General features: G+C 41.4%; 1 long non-coding RNA gene across 3 annotated transcripts; it reads right to left on the bottom strand.

The window, feature by feature from the left end:
* Positions 1-274: 274 nt before the first annotated feature.
* On the bottom strand, positions 275-12,982 carry LOC117202378 (uncharacterized). 3 transcript variants are annotated; one of them, XR_007479314.1, is made up of 5 exons: positions 12,882-12,982; positions 8,340-12,082; positions 7,734-7,809; positions 3,611-3,677; positions 275-750 (listed from the first exon to the last, which is right to left on the bottom strand). It is a non-coding gene; the product is annotated as an uncharacterized LOC117202378 (long non-coding RNA). The 3 variants fall into 3 exon arrangements; XR_004484719.2 differs by having other exon boundaries at positions 8,340-8,496; positions 8,633-12,926; XR_004484717.2 differs by having other exon boundaries at positions 8,340-12,926.
* Positions 12,983-15,219: the final 2,237 nt, after the last annotated feature.

The raw sequence follows: 15,219 nt of genomic DNA, 5'->3' as shown, positions 1-15,219 counted from the left end.
AACCCACACTGAAACTCTGTACCCATTAAACAATAACTTTCCATTTCCCCTATCCCATAGCATTTTGCCTGCCTTAGCTGAGTTTATCCCATTCTGACTTGGGATAGCGTTAGTCTGTCATTAACCATTTTTGTGTGATTGCCTGAGCGTTCTCCCTTTAGGAACTAGAAGCTGTGAGTTTAGTAAAACAATGCTAGCTGTGTTGGATTGGGGCACTGGTTTCTCAGTGAGTGGGTAGACATCTAAGCTGAGGAATCATAGGCTAAAAAAGAAAAGAGACACAAAAAAATATTTTTATTCTCAAAAACTGGCATGATGAGTTCCATTTTTCAACTAAGAATACTGATGTCCAGAACATTTAAGTAAGTTGCTGGTGGTCACAATGTCAGAGTGGCTGAGTCCAGACCAGGGGCTTGTTTCCTTTTCACTCCAAGCATCCCTGCCTTTTGGTTCCATTCCATCCAAGAGGCTGTATTTTCAAAGTTTCGGATGACTACTTGGTGCTGGGCTCCAAGGGAGACAGAGATAAAAGAAGCCAGAGATTTTGCTTTCAAGGAGCTCAGTCTTAAAGCCTCATTTAAACATTGGTGGCTCCAGGCCAATTCTTAACTGCTCCTGCTGTCATCTACCCAGACCTCAGTTGAAAGAATCACTGGAGGAGGTAAAACAGTGAAAAGGTGGATCGTCTTTAGACAGTGTTGATGAATGACTCCGTGAAATATAACGTAAGGAAATGGTCTGTACTCCACGCTACAATAAAAAGGAATGACATATTTAAGAGCCAGTCTTTCTAGTGCACTTAAAATGTCATTTGATTTAAAAAGTTAAATGTACTACAGGTTTGGGGGGAAATGTATATTCAGCTTTCAAAGCCCTTTAATCCTCTGGACTCAATGGCTGTGTTTAAGGAAGTGCAGTCCTGACAAGGCTGTGTCTGCCAAGCAGGCTGTGGGGAGCTGCTTGGGTCACTGCTTGCCTTACTTTTTCAGCAGGTGTTTTTCTTGGCACATGGTCTCCCTTGTGCAAAATGACTCACCCTGCAGGTCCTTATGGAACTCTTCCCCTCAAGGCAGACCCTGTCCCCACCTTTTCACACTTTGGCTCTTGTAGCCCACGGTTTATTTCGATCTTTCACTTCCTATAGGGTTCAGAGCCAGAGCCACAGCTGCCATGAAGAGCTCCTCTCCTAATCCAACCTGTGGGGATTTCCTCCTTAGACGTACTTAATTAAGTTAACTGTACCTTTCACTTAAAAACATAGGGACAGCAGAGCGTAACGGCTAAGACTTGAGGCTCTTTACTCAGGCTTCTGGATTCAAAGTTGCTACTTACTGGGCAAGTTCTTTAATCTATCTCAGCTTCAGTTTTTTCATCTGAAGATGGGGATAATATTAATAACCTCAAAGGTTAAGTTAACCCTTGTAAAAGTGCTTGGAACAACCCAAATGTTCACCAACAGACAAGTGGACCAAAAAAATGTCATAGAAACATATAATGGAATATTTATTATTCAGCCTTAAAAAGGAATGCAATTCTGATGCACGCTGCAACATGGATCGACCTTACTTCACTCAGTGAAATAAGCCAGACACAAAAGGACACATATTGTATGAGGTCCTAGAATAGTAAAATACATAGAGACAGAAAGTAGAGCAGGAGTTACCAGAGGATGGAGGGAGGAAAGAAAGGGGAGTTATTGTTTATTGGATACAGAGCTTCAATTTGGGTTGATGAAAAAGTTCTGGAGATGGAAAGTGGTAATAATTGCACAGCAATGTGAATGTATATAATGTCACTGAATTGTACACTTAAAAATGGTTAAAGTGGTGAATTTTGTTATGTATATTATACCACACAAAGGTTAAAAAAAAGTATATTATACCACAATAAAAATGTTTTTAAAGGAACAGGGTCTGATACACAGTAAATTTTCTGTTTTATTTGCGGTATCTCTTACATTGTTGCCTAATGTTCTCTTAACGCTTGCGTTTTGATTCTGCACTCAGTTTGATGCCACCTCTCCAACTTCAGAGCAAGGACCGTGTCATACTTTGGCTTGTCCTTCACTGTACCTGCTGATGTATCTTGCATATAGTTGGACCCTGTGAATCATTGACTGATTAGTGCAGATTCCAAATAACCTGTGTTAAAATAATGTGACCCATGCTTTCATGCTAATGGAGTGGATCTCAGTGTTTTCTCTGTGGGAGGCTGTTAGTATGGTGACTAAGAGCCAGAATTTGGAGTCAGTCTATCCTAGATTTGAGTTTCAGTTTTGCCATTTATTAACTCTGTGCCTTTGGAAAGTCAATCAGTCTTCTCAGCTTCTGCTCACCTGTGATAGGATAAATAATATCTATTTTCCCATATGTTCTGTGATGATAAAAATGAAATAACATATGTGAGAACATGGCCCAACCTGAGAACCCAATAATTAGCAGTTAATACAAATATATATATATATATATATATATATATATATATATATATTTTTTTTTTTTTGTGGTACGCGGGCCTCTCACTGTTGTAGCCTCTCCCGTTGCGGAACACAGGCTCCGGACGCACAGGCTCAGCGGCCATGGCTCACGGGCCCAGCCGCTCCGCGGCACGTGCGATCTTCCCGGTCCGGGGCACGAACCCGTGTCCCCTGCATTGGCAGGCGGACTCTCAACCACTGCGCCACCAGGGAAGCCCTCGGTTAAAGCAAATGCCAATCCCTGGACTACTGTGGGCATTTCTGCAATGAAGGACAGTGTCTTAAGAGCATAACACCTCAGGAGGATTGCGGGACTTTCTTTGCTCCCCAGGCCCAGCAGTCTCAGATATACCAGGAAGATCCTAAAAGCCCAGCAGAGTGAGAAAAGAGGCTTTCTCAACTCAGAGGTAGCTGCCTCTTAATACAGGCAACCACTTTTCGGAGTGAATGGTTGCTCAGAATCCTTAGTGGAAGCAATGCAGGCAAAGATAGAGCCAAAAGCCTGGGTCTCTCTCTAAAGTCCGGAGTGGATTGAGAGACAGGAGCAGTAGAGCTATTGGCCCACCCAGCATTAAAGGGCAGTGAACATGTAAAGACCAGGTACTTTGCTCAGAGACTGAGCTTGGTTAAAAAAAATGGTGGCCACTGTGGATGATGTTGAAGACATCCAGGAGAAGAAGCAGAGTGGAAGCCACAAAGATGAAGCCCTGAAAACTGAGTTTTTTTCTGTAGCAGGAACCAGATCTGGGCAGGTTGAATCTTGTCCTCCCTGAAACACCTTAGGGGGTTTATTCCAGAGTGAGCATTGAGGCATTCTCTCTTAGCCCAGGGGAAGGGCAAGTGGTCATATCTCAAGGTGAGTGTTGGCAAACAAAGGAAATTCTCTTGGAATTGGCATTCCAGCAAGTCTAGAAGTCTTGACCAACTAAAATGTAATCGTGGACTGGAATGTGAGACCTTGATTTTACAGCCCCTGATGTGACTCCAGAATACAAAGCAGAGAGAGAGAGAGCAGCCAAGAAGGAAGGAGGGTAGCAAACCCCCTTGTGGTTCAAACGACCACACGTGAAGTGGAGCAGTTGTGAAAAAAGAGGGCCGGAAAACTATAAACACGCTCTTACACAAAGTACTTACCACCTGATGGGCAGCCACTGCCACCCATCCTCTGCCATCGGTCAACATTCCTTTCACTGTCATGCACCTGATGGTACAAAGGTACTCTGTTATGTATCAGTTACTGCCTCAAACAGGGACAAATTCTATTTTCCTGCCCATGGAAAATATTTGAAACTAATCTTCCAAATAACTTTACATTTCAAAGCCTCTTTGTCTGAGTTATGAATCTTCTATCAGTCATTACCTACAACTTGAGAAATCTCACCCTAATCCAACTTCAGGAGATGTTTATCTGTGTCACTAAGGACTTGTCTTGAACAGTGAGGAAATACACACACACACACACACACACACACACACATACACACAGATACCAATAGACCATATAGTATATAACTGTAACTATGAAATAAAAGTTCAGGAAAAAAGAATCTTAAGATTCACCAAAATGTTTACAAAGGTTATAATCATTTTCTTCTTCGTATTTAATACGTATTTGTATCCCCACCACCACCCCTCCACCCCCCAATGCAGGAGCCGCTTCTCCATTCCAAGCAAAACATCTCTCTGAGCCAGGGGTGGCAGAAGTCTTTGTGGGATCAGCAATGGCTGTCTATTACTTAAATGGTGGCCTTGAAGCCCACGGGGAGCAATGAGCTCCTTAGAAGAAAGGTGTGATAATTCAGGTGATCTTAAATTATATTTTAATTTCATAATAGAAACAATAAAATTCTAAGAGTTTCAAAAACACATCCTTACCCTTTTCAAGCAAATGTTAAATTACTAAGATAACTTAGGTTTTATTCTCTTCTAGTACATGTGATTAGCGCTGGGAATACTGTCAATTGAATTCAGCATCTATTCATCAGTTACTATATACAGCACAGTTTGAAGGAGTGCAAAGCTGAACTGAAATCTAGTGGAAGAGCAAATACAAGTACATAAATAACAATATCACAGATCAGAACACAATCAATTCAGCAAAGGCAGTTATAACGTTATAGGATGCTCATAATAACTTTTTATACTTTCTGAATCCTTCAGAGTCATTAGGAGGTTTACAAATATAAATATTTGGATTTTCTAAGCAGTCAAGTATTTTATCATTACATTAAAGAAATTCACGAAAAAAATTCACTGGAACAATTAAGGTTTTCTATGAGCATCATTTCTTTTATTCGATTTAATTTTCAGAGTTCAGTGTCTCAGAGAGTCTGTGATGATCATTTTGAGCTGCTATAAGAATTTTAACTAGTTCTTTGATGTGCTAACATTTTCTTTTCAGTCGTTGTGCTCAGATATACTATTTGCCTTTGGTTCTATACCTGCAAACTTTTTTTCTATGTGCAACTTATCCTACTAAGATATGCTTGAACCTCCATTTCACAATTTAAGGAAAGTCTGATGCCCTCCCCAATGTTTCTGTCAAGTCCTGGAGTAAGACAGCCTGGGCATGCTACTGACAACACCACTTAACACTGTCATCTTGGGTGGGTCACTGCATTTCTCTGAGCCTCTATTTAACAATAGGCCTTGGCAAAAAACAAAAAACAATAGGCCTTGAGTGGTTTGACGTTGTTCATATTATTTATTTGCTATTGGTTGGTTGGAGACCTGAAGTGGTGGTGGTGGCTTCACTGGGGGAAGTACAACAAAAAAAGATGCAAAGTCAGCGATTTCTGTCCCTCAAGTTCTTAGAGCTCCCTCTTCACCCTACATGGCACCAGGCTATGACCATTATCTCGCTGTCTCTCTCTCTTGCTCCTCCTGTTTCTCATCCTCACCCCACCCCTCCCCTTCTGCCTTCCCTGAAGAACTCCAAACTCTCCTATTTTGAAGAACAATTCCATTTCTTGAACACTTTCCACAAATTCAGTTTTGAATTTACCTTTGCAAAGCAAAACCCATTAAGGTACTTAACTCACACAAAAAAATTCAAATACAGGATCAAGTATTCATAAAACATTGTTGTAGGAGAAAAAATAGCAACTTTTAATCTGCATGGGTGAAGGTGTCAAGTGGACATTGTCAAGTGTGTACAATATTCACTTTTTGTGGAGAATCCATGTTCATAAAAGGATATCTGCAAAATAACTTGTAAATAATTTATCCTAGATATATCTTAAACTTTTCTAAAGATGTTTTCCATTTAAAAATAATTTTAAAGGAAGAATTTATTACTAATAGATCTCTTATTTCAAAGACTTTCAAATCTTGACCCCAGCCACACTTCTAGACTTATCGTCAGTCAATTTATTTAACAAATATTCATTAGGTCCACTCTGTGCCAGGTGCTTGTTGCTCCCTGAGGACACAACGGTGAGCAACACCAGATCCAGTCACTGACCTCGCTGAGCTTCATCTGGGACATGCTTTCTTGCCCCCAACTGAATTCTGAACCCCAAGCCACTCATCACTCTCCAGATAGGCTTTATGCTTTCTTCTCTCTAGGCTTGTCCTCAACTGGAATGTATTTTCCTTCCCCATAGTCACCTGTTGGTTATTTCAAAAGGCCAGACGTAAGGCTTGCTTCCTCCAAAATGGTTCCCAGATTCCCCCAACTCAGATTAATTCACTTATACTCCAAAGGCCATTTGTACTTCTGTAATAACTCATCATGGTACAGAGAAAAGACCATAAATTTTGAAGCTAAAAAACACTGGGTTCAAGGCCTATTTCTGTTCACTTACCACACAAACGAGACCAACATACATAGTTCTTCAAAGCCTGTTTCTCAGTCTTTAAAATGGAGATAATGATGTCTATCTCACAGATTAAATAATACCTACAGCAATAATATAATGGCACAAAAGATGATCCATCTTTTATGTTACCTGTTTGTAGAAATGGCTGATTATTTTATCCCTTTAGAATTGTTAAAGGGAAATAGGCCATAATAGATATAGTCTCTCCACATGGCAATATAGCTTTTCCTGTTTTTTGAGTTGAATTTGCTGTCATATATTTAATTCCTACCCTGAACCAGCCATATGCATATAATCTCATTGAATCATTCCCAATCCTATGAAGTATACACTATCTCCCATGTTGATACTGTCTATTAGCAATCGACATTGATTTCCACCCTCTTCTATGCTTTCAAGGGACTGGAAGCTCAAGAACTATATTTCTGGATGTAATTTAAATGCCTCAATAAGATACACTCAAAATATTTTGGAAAGGGAGGGGAGATCAAATGCGTTCTTCCAAAAGAGGTGTAAACAGACATGGCGGCTTTAGCAGATACGAGATTTTGCAGGTCTGGCCAGACTCTTTGTTCTGCTAGTAGTGCCCAGGCTTGAGGCTATATTTTCCAATAACTCCAGATAGAAAAAATTTGGAGAAGAACTCTACTTGGCCCATTTTGTGTCCCATATCCATCCCTTGACAAACTACTACGACCAGGAAAACAAAGTTCCCTAAGAATATGACAGCTTCCATTCGAATAACGTGGCCACCGAAGGTAAAGGTATAGTTCCGCCAAATAAGTGGAATAACACAGACAAGGCCACTAAGGAATCATCTTATCCCAGGTCTCCCCCAAATCAGTCTTGTATGCAGGTAGTTTATTTGAGAAGTAATCCCAAGGAGCAAGATTGAGGGTCTGGAGGAGTAAAACAGGGAAGGAGAAAAATAACCCCCAAATTCCATGATGTATTATTGATTTAGCAAACACACTGGGTAGCTGGTGCACGATTCTGCCAGTGTGTATTATTATTTTAGCATGCTAACTTGCCTGAGGGAAGGGACGGTTTCAAGTTTCTTGCCATAATGGCTCTTCACAGGTTGGGAAACCAATGTGAGGGTTCTCCCAGCTACTAACTGTATACATCCCAACTGCATACTCAGAAACCGGAGAAATAACCACTGGGTAGATCCAATAGATCCACTGAACCCATCTGAGACATACTGAACCCCATTTCTAACCTGGCCTCCCTATGACCCCTTTCAACTGGAGGATAATGAAGGTACTTCAAGACCCTTGAGTCAGTATGAACACAGAACCATAGTCCCTATATCCAGCAGTTCTTTAAAAGTCTGAGGATTCCCTTTTTGTCTATATATATATATATATATATATATATATATATACCCTGATAAACCTTAGATCCCCTTTGGGAAGGATCATGGGAATGTTTACCATATGTACTTGCAGTAGCATTGCACTGTCTTTCCTCAAGGGGATCCACCTCTCCTTCAATGAGTGGGCTTTGGGTCTGTGAAATGACATATTTGGAAACAGGGTAAGGGACTCTTTTCCTCTGAAGTGAAAGCTGGTGAAGGTTTTTCTGTTCACCCGCTTTTGATATTTTCTTTCTTTTGCAAGTCAAATAACATTATGATTGGCTCTCCGTCTCCCTCTCCCCAGGGAATACCATGACTTATTAGTTATTGCTACCGATTCCTGAGGGTCAAGGCATATTGACTCCTATTACAGGTAGCCTTGATGCCCATTAAGGTTTATGTCCCCTTTATTCTGAGTTAAGTGCTGTCATTGGCCTCTGCCATTCCAGAATCCTATCGTCCCCTTGATATTAGTAATCTCAATTCCCTCGCAACACCTTCTTCTCTCAACCCCAGCCTGAATGGGTTCGTTATCGCAGAGCTTCTTAAATTAACTGGTGCTCCTTAGCAATGTATTCCTCATTGCTTTAGTGAAAGATGTGTCCTCTCGGTTCTCCCAGAGAACATCGTCAAGGGCCAGTTTTTCTGATCATACATAATAAGTTTATTCTAATATTTTTACCTCTTTGAATCTTTGGCTTCTTTCCTCAGTACTTTGCCGAGGCAGTTCCAGCATCTCCACCTCATTCATAGTAGGCTCTTATCGTGCACAAGCTTCAAAGATCCATCTTAGCAGCTTGTTAGATGGGCTCCTTGTGTCGTTGCCAGAACCTTGAGCTCTAAGTCATGGAGGAGTGCTCCCGTGTCAATAAACTATACTCCACGCAGCTTTATATCCCCACCTGCCACCACCATCCCAGATCCAGTATCCTCAAGATCCCTATACATGTGTTCTCCTGAAATATTCATACTCACCAGGTCCTGAAACTTCTTTGGCATGTAGACTACTCCCTCCCAAAGCAAGAACTGTATTTCTGCTCTGGGACTAGCTGAGCTCTTACTACAGTCATCGGTCTGAAGGCAATGAGGGAAAGCAGATCAGACCTTGAAGAAGATAAGCGTAACATTGAGAAGAACCTGCCTCAGGTAAGATTTTTTTCAAGTGTCTCCAGACAAGGGAATGTTGCTTTCTTCTACGAAGGTCAAGAACTAGTGAAGAGAGGGTTGGTGCCAGTTGCCACTATGGAAAAAAGCAGTCTATCCCATTTACTGTAGATCTGTGAGAAGTCGGTTCGGCTCTCTAGGACATTGGCATGGACATCCAATACTCCTGGTAAGGTTTGTGCCATGTGGGAAGTTAAAAAAAGAATATAAAATCCTAACATAAGAACAAACTAAATATATATAATCAAGCTTATAAAATACTCCACAAAAGAGAGGACACCAAACAGATAAGACTAAAATATACCTTGCAGTGGAGTCATTTTATTCAGACATGGGAGTCAAGGTGAAGACCCTGAGTAAGCAGAAGGGTTTGACTACATTTTTTACATTTTGGTTAAAGATGGACTCTTGGAAATGGAAGTGCTTTTCATTGAAATTACAGTCAAAGTTTCCTTGACAGCACTTCTAGAAGCAGTCCCCCTTAATAAGCCCTCTAATCTACAGTAACTCCCAACCACGTGGAGAAGGCAATGTGTTTGTGGATGTCTATGTATGTAAACAGGTGAGCAGCTATGAATAAAATTTAGTGAATGTAGAATTCCGTGTATACGGTAATTTGCTTGAAGTCATTTAAAATCTAGCTTAAGGAAGAATTTGTATACAATTTTTATACACAATCTGTATTTTAACTGAAAGCATTCAATATTGAGGAATTTGCCTGAAAACATTCTTTTCAATAATTTAGTTGTATTGAAAGCAGTTTAGGAAAAGCTATTTGGACTTATTGTTTTGGGAACATTCGTGCCCTCCACAGAAGAATTCAGTATTGTGATGCCACCTTAAGCCTTTCCCTGCTAGGAGGGAATCAATTCCCTACTGTGTGACACTGGGGTAGGGCTTACCTAGGTAATTAAATTTTTTGCTTGGAGCTGGAATGGGGTGAAATAAGCTTTAAGTTACAGAATTTGGAATAAAGAGGGGAACCAAGACATTGTCTTGGACAAAGATGGGTCTAGGAACCAAAGGAAAGACCTAAATATTAACACATACTAAAGGAGCAATCTTGCTTATGGTAAAGGAGGGAGTTTGTAAGGTCACCCGTCCGATTGGAACAGAAATACCAGAATTACTTAATCTGGTTTTTAATACAATGTAAATATTATCTTCTCTTTTAGTGAAAGCAGTTTGATCGGAGATCATCCAAGATGTCTAATCACTGACATCTGCAAAGGGTGAAGAGTTCAGGGACAACAATCAGTATTTGCCCTATAATCTTGCACAGTTTTGTAACATGCTTTATATACGTTTCTCATTGTTCACATATATACTACATGTCTCCCAACTAATCTGAAAGTCTTTCAGAGGGAAGGACCAGAGTACTAATTTTTCAATGAACAACCCCATGCCTATTACTGTCTCTTATAAAAAGTCATTTGACTAAATATTTTCCATAATTCATAATATTACAGATATGTTCTAGTTTTGCTTTTAGATTAAAGTTGATCCTGTTGCTAAGAATTGTAACAGACATTCTGCATTGAAGTTAATTTGCCTATGTGTCAGAAAGTGTGTCTTGACTTTGGAGCAGACAGACCATGGTATTCGTTTACTTATCAGGCATATAAATTCAACCTCTATAAGATCATCTTAAATGCACAAGGAGAAGAATACTATTTACCTTGGAGGATTATTATGACTATTCAATGAGGTAAATGCTGATTAACAAACACTTTTTAAATACCTATTATGTGTTAGAATTATTATACTGGCAGTGGGGATAGAATGAAGGGAACATTTCATAAGGTACTTCACATTCCATAGCACAGGGATTTAGAACCCTTGTACCTCACATGGTCTAAAGAATTTTAGAGCTCAGAGGGAATGAAAAGATCATCTTGATAAGTATCTTCACCTGTCAGACAAGTAAACAAGGCCAAGGGAGGGTAAATGAATTGAACAAAATTACAAACAGTTCAGCTGTAGGGTTAGAATTATTATCTAGGTCTCCTTGCTCCTAGTCCTTTGTTTGTTCTGCTATACCTTGTCAACTTTAATAACATAATGGCCAGTTATTTTACCAGCAAAAGCAAGTTTACTTGGGAATTGAAAGAGGAATTGCAATTTGGGATATGAGAACTATGGCAGACCATAGGCAAGTCCAGAGAACAAGGAAGGGAATCTTGCTTTTATAGGGAAAAGGGGGAGCTGGGATGGGCTGTATAACCAAAGAGTCCATTGGAGAAAGCTGGGAGTACAAAGTTAGAAGCTTCTCATTGGTTGGGCTGCTATAGCCTCTGATTGACTGGGCTGTTGGGCAGAGAGAAGTTTTCTTCTGCCTGCTGGGTAGTAAAGTAGTCAGCACTTTCCTGTCAGAGATGTAGCTGTACATCTCTTCCTGTTTGGAGTAATTTATGATGCATGGTTGAGAGTGAGAGCTCACCGTACAGGCCTGTTCCAACTCCAATTTTAGCTGAAGTTTCTTTAATTAATTCTACATTTCCTCCTTTTGGTCAAGATCTTTCCTCTCAGGATTGCTGACTGAGTCAGGACCTCCGCAAGTAGTGAAGGAAGGACCAGGAAGGTCCTTCGTGCCAGGAAGGACCTTCCCTAGTATCATGTCCCATATCAAAGGGAAAGTACACAAGTCAGAAACCTCATTAGCCTGCATCTGAGTAACAAGGAAAGTAGTAGGGAGAACTCTCAGGAGGTTTTTATTAAAAGTCCATTTTAAATCAAGGTTGTAAATGTTAGAAATTATCTCAAAGCGATGAGCTAGCATCACCTTATTAGGCATGTCATTTTTACAAAGGCTTGACAAGCAATAGATGCAGAACTTAACAAGTATAGACAGCAGAATTTAAAACAACATAATAAACCCAGTTTGCAAGATGGTTCTAAACTGGGAACCCAGACCAGAAGGTAGCCAGGTGAATAAATCAAAAGACAGTAGGTTGTCTGGTAAAAGTTGCTGTAACCAGTGTGTTTGCTCTTTAATTTTATGTAATTGGGTCTCTACTATCTCAGAGGCTTTTATCCAAGTGCAACAAGAGGTGTTTGCTGTTGCACAGACCCCTCCTTGCTCAGCAGATAGGTTATCAAGGGCTATGTGGGTATCTAAAACCACTTTAGCCAATGACTTAGCAAGGATCATTGCTGAGCTGAAACTGTGTTGGCTACAGAGTAAGCTAACTTTCCTAATATCAGGGAGAGGCTCTTGATCGTTTGTTCATTGGCACTCACTCCAATCCATGGAAGAAAGCTCTCCCTGTGGAGACAAAGCCAGAATTATGTACACCTCCCAGAAGTTCTCACTTAAGGCAGTTATAGAGGCTTAATGGTACAGACCAATGAGAGGCTTCTGTTCAGTTATGTAGGGAGAATAAGACAGTGAATACAACAGAGGCACATTGTCCTTGTATTCTCTAGCTATCAAGGCAATGGGTTGCCCAAGCATAAAGACCACTCCCCAGACTTCCACATGTGAAGGTATAACCAGCGGGGGTACATAAGATGCCTGCATAAGGGATAGTACCTATGGATCCATTCACTGGCATAGAGGGATTAACATTACTTAACCAAGGCTTAGACATTATGTTGTTATACTCTGAGAGGTTACCTAGATGTACAGATATGTCAGCAAGTTTACAAATAATCCAACTTGCATTGCCAACTCTGGAGAACCTTTCATATAAATATTCAAAAGATCTTGTTTTCCCATTCCAGGATTGGGTCAAGTTGAAGCAAGGAATAAGTTTAGGCAGGCACTGACTCTATAAAATGCGACCACAGAACAATCTGGACAGATAACAGCCTCTGAAACCCCAGCGAAATTACTTCTAGGGTGAACCAAAGGGTCATTGGAATGTTGGACAGAGTGAACCAAAGGGTCATTGCTATCTTGGATGGACTGAGGTTTCCAACGGCAGATCCAGCAATTGGAGAGGTTTCCCTCTTTCAGAAGGGACTGGGAAATATGGACAAGGGCCTTGTCCTTCCATGGAAGGGAGTGAGAAAATAAGTTAAAAAAGATTATTGAAAGAAAGGTATACAGGCCTGGTACGGAAATCTTGGGAAAGCTGTCAGCCTCAGATGTCATGCTTCAGATCCTACTGAGCTTTATCTTCAGGTTGCCATGAAGTGTGCAGGTCCAGTTGGGGTTTGGTGTCTCCTTTGGTGTGACATGTGGATCTAGGAGTCTACTCCCTGGAGTTTGGTGGCATAGGGGTTAGTTAATGGAACCTGATAATTGCTCTTCCAGCAATGCTGGACATAGTCCTCTTGGAGGTGCCTTTTCCAGTACACAAAATCTCTAGGTTATAGGGTGGATGTTTGGGGTCTTTGCCTTCTGGGAGCATGTTGCAAAAAGAGTGCTCTACTGGAGCAAGATGGTTTTTAGTAGAAGCAATTTAGGCATTTACAGTGTAGAAGTCTGTCTCCCCTTAACAGTTGTAGATGAAAAGATGTAGAACTAAGTGCATTGGGCACCCCATTACAAGGAGAACAGCCTCCCATTGAACCTATGTATGTAGGTTGCAATGTATGCAAATACATACATTGTCATGAAAAACAAGAATATTGAACAAGAGCTTCAGAACTCTTGAGAGATCAGGTAGGGAGAAAAAAATAATTGCTTCAACCTTTGTTGTGAAGATATAGTTTAGCAAATTGCTGTAAGTTATAGATAGCTTACAGGAGAAGAGAAAGAGGGGTCCTTTACATCTGGAACATAAAACATTAAGGTAATCAGTTTTCTTTTGGAGTTTTAGAAATTCTTACCCAGTTCAGTGTTATAATCTTAAAGTTATCAAAAAACCCCCTGTATTCCAGAATGTCTCTCAGAATCCTTTCCATGAATTTTTCTGAAGATGAAACCCATTTGCAAAAGCATCTGAGTAAAGAAATAACTCTGTGAATGACAAAAGGACTTGAAGGACTTGAAGATGCCCATTATTAAAGACATGTTGAGAGTTCATTATAATGAGATTGACAAGGGGATCTGCTTATTTCTGTGACATACATTTTAAAATTATGGCCAGTAAGATTATATCAGGACAAATTAAAGTTTCAGGGATTTCACACAACTTTAGAACACTTATATTGACATGTACCTATACAAATATAAGGTAAAAAGTCTTAGGAGGACCTTCAAGATGACAGACGAGTAAGACGTGGTGATCACCTTCCTCCCCACAAATACATAAAAAATACATCTACATGTGGAACAGCTCCTACAAAACACCTACTGAATGCTGGCAGAAGACCTCAGACTTCCCAAAAGGCAAGAAACTCCCCACGTACCTGGGTAGGGTAAAAGGAAAAAAAAAAAACAGAGACAAAAGAATAAGGATGGAACATGCACCTCGGGGAGGGAGCTGTGAAGAAGGAAAAGTTTCCATGCACTAGGAAGCCCCTTCACTGGCGGAGACGGGGTGGGGTGGCAGGGGGAAGCTTCAGAGCCATGGAGGAGAGCGCAGCATCAGGGGTGCAGAGGGCAAAGTGGAGAGATTCCCGCACAGAGGATCGGTGCCGACCAGCACTCACCAGCCTGAGAGGCTTGTCTGCTCACTTGCTGGGGCGGGTGGGAGCTGGGAGCCAAGGCTTGGGCTTCGGAGATCAGATCCCAGGGAGAGGTCTGGGGTTGTCTGCGTGAACACAGACTGAAGGGAGCTAGTGCACCACAGCTAGCCAGGAGGGAGTCCGGGAAAAAGTCTGGACCTGCCTAAGATTCAAGAGGCTATTGTTTCTGGGTGCGTGAGGAGAGGGATTCAGAGAACCGCCTAAACCAGCTCCAGAGATGGGTGTGAGCCGTGCTATTAATGCGGACACCAGAGACGGGCATGAAACGCTAACACTGCTGCTGCCGTCACCAAGAAGCCTGTGTGCTGCGAGCACAGGTCACTATCCACACCTCCCCTCCAGGGAGCCTGTGCAGCCCGCCACTGCCAGGGTCCCGGGATCCAGGGACAACTTCCCCGGGAGAACACACGGTGCGCCTCAGGCTGGTGCAATGTCACGCTGGTCTCTGCCGGCGCAGGCTTGCACCACATTCCATACCCCTCCCTGCCACTGGCCTGAGTGAGCCAGAGCCCCCTAGTCAGCCGCTCCTTTAACCCCTTCCTGTCTGGGCAAAGAACAGATATCAGAGGGCAACCTACATGCAGAGGCAGAGTCAAAACCAAAGCCGAAAGCCAGGAGCTGTGCGAACAAAGAAGAGAAAGGGAAATTTCTCTGTGCAGCCGCAGGAGCAGTGGATTAAATTTCCACAGTCAACTTGAAGTACCCTGCATCTGTGGAATACCTGAATAGACAATGTATCATCCCAAAATTGTAGACTTTGGGAGCAACTGTAGACTTGGGATGTGCTTTATGCATCTAATTTGTTTCTGGGTTTATGTTTA

The sequence above is a fragment of the Orcinus orca genome, chromosome 1, assembly GCF_937001465.1.
Source record: "Orcinus orca chromosome 1, mOrcOrc1.1, whole genome shotgun sequence".
Classification (NCBI taxonomy): Eukaryota; Metazoa; Chordata; class Mammalia; order Artiodactyla; family Delphinidae; genus Orcinus; species Orcinus orca.
The sequence above is the reverse complement of the archived record's forward strand: the minus strand, read 5'-3'. Positions and strand labels throughout refer to the sequence as shown.